The following is a 2496-nucleotide window of genomic DNA, read 5'->3' as shown; positions in this document are numbered from 1 at the left end:
CCTGTAAATGAAAACAAAAACATGCCACTCCACCCTATATATGAATTGGTTCAGAGATTTGTTTTTGCTCCAGATACAGTTAGGCAATGCTAAAACCGAAAACACTGAAGCAAAATTTGCAAATATTCAGAATGAGAAGACAAACATTACTTGTTATTGTTGTTGTTTTCTGATGTTTGCTATGAGTACTTCCCAGATAAGTTTTTATGTCACAGAAAACTATGGAACATTCATGAAAACAATTGCAGTGGCAAACAAATGGAAATAATTTTGTTCTGTTGCATTAGAAGACTTAATATGGGTAAAATGTCCACAATACCCAAGTGAACTATAGATTCAATGCCATATGCATCAAAATTCTAATGGCATTTATACAAAGAAAATTTTAAAATTCTAAAATAGGAATAACCACAAAAGGCCTTTAATATCCAAACCAACCAAGGAGAAAGAAGAAAATGAAAACGCACAATTCATGATTTGGGTCTATGTTACAGAACAACAGCAATTAAAAAAGTATGGTGCTAGAATTTAAAATGGTACATAGAAGAAACAAAAGAATTAGAGAATACATCACACAAATATGGCCAACTAATTTTGGATAAGGTGACCAACAATATACAATGAATGGGAAAACTGAATATACACATACAAAAGAATGAAATTGTAGTCTTATTTATACATCATATACAAAACTCGAAATAGTTTAAGGATGTAAACATAAGACCTGAAACCCTAAAATTCCCAGAAGAAAACATAAGGAAAAGTTTCCTTGACATTGGTTTTGTCAATGATTTTTTTTAATATGGCACAGAAAGCACAGCTATAAAAACAAAAACAAACAAATGAGACTATATTGAACTAAAGTTTCTATATAGCAAAAGATATAATCAACAGTATGGAAAAGTAATGCAAAGAATGGAAGAAAAATATTTACAAACCATGTACCTGATAAGGGGTTAATATTCAAAATATATAAGAAACTCCATCAACACAAAAGAAAAGGAAAATCTCCTTTTTTAGAGGGCAAAGACCTAAACAGACATTTTTTTTTTTTTTCAAATAAGGTATATAAATGGCCAACAGACACACCAACAGGTTCTCATCATCACTAATCATCATGGAAATGCAACTAAAAGCCAGTGAGATATCCCATCACACCTTGCTTTAAATTACCAAATTAGCAAAATACGCACAGAGAGATAACAAGTGTTGGTAAGGGTATGGAGAAAAGGGAGCCTGCTGCTTTCATGGTTTCAAATGAGGAATTAGGTGATAGACTCATCAAGGATTGCTTTGATATAATGACTCACTTCCTCTGCTGCTCCAAAGGTGCTGTCTTTGTTTTTGCCTTTCAATAGTTTAATCATAATGTGGCTTTATATAATTCTTTTAGAGTTTATCCTATTTGGAGTCTCTTTAGTTTCTTTGGTTTGTAGATTCATGTCTTACAGCCAAATTGGGAAGTTTCTCAGTCACTATTTGCTCAAATATCATTTCTTCCCCATTCTTTCTTAGTTCTGCATATGGGATTCACACCATGCTATGTTGATCTTCTTGGAAATAATAATAAATGTAAATAAATAAATAAATGTTACTTCCAATTTTAGATGGATACTCATTAATTAGCTTAACTAATGGAAGGAGCAATACTCTATGTAAGTTTTGGCTGCAATAATATATCTCAATAATCTCTAGTAATTTATTTTGAAAGTGTTCCATAGACTATTTTATCAGGTACTTTTTTCTTAATAGACCTCTAGCTTATTTTGCTTTCATATTTTTAACTAATTTCCCCTGAGTCTTAAGGATAATACATGCAACATACGAAAGTGAACATCAGAAGATATTGGTTTATTTTTCCCAGACTTTACCCTTCCCCAAATACTTACTTACTATTTTACTGGGTAATTTCCTCAGATTTCTCTTGGGACACAGGTTCCATAATTAACCAATTAAAATATGATTGCCAAAATGGATCATGTACACAGATCCATTAGGGCCCTGTTATTTACCCCAAAGTAATTAAGAATTTATTTGCCTCAAATTTTTTTTTAAATTATGTGAAATAAAATACATTGAAGGTGCTATTTTTACTTTATTCCTAGGGAAAACTGTATTTGGCCCTCTGGGAAATATCAAAATAGTTTATCAAAAATAATTCTAGAATTTTTTTATTTATAATGGCAGAACTTTCATCTAAAGATATTATACTAAGATGGTGGATGGAATATGTCAGGGCTCCAGCTGTTAAATGATGTTGGGAAAAGATACACAGAAAATATTTTACTGGGTGTTTTGGGATGAAGCATCAAGCACTTTGTGAGGGAATTTGCAACTTTACAGGAGGACAGGGCAAAACATTTATTTCTCCACATGGCATTGAACAACTTGATTTAAGCAAGTTGAGAATATTATTTTGTGTTCAACACTTAATTTTAACCATCAATATTGAATAATAGGCAAGTAATTTCAAGTTATTTTATGTTGTTTCAACTT

The sequence above is a fragment of the Sciurus vulgaris genome (assembly GCF_902686455.1).
Source record: "Sciurus vulgaris genome assembly, chromosome: 5".
In the NCBI taxonomy this organism is placed as follows: domain Eukaryota; kingdom Metazoa; phylum Chordata; class Mammalia; order Rodentia; family Sciuridae; genus Sciurus; species Sciurus vulgaris.
This window is presented reverse-complemented; position numbering follows the sequence as displayed.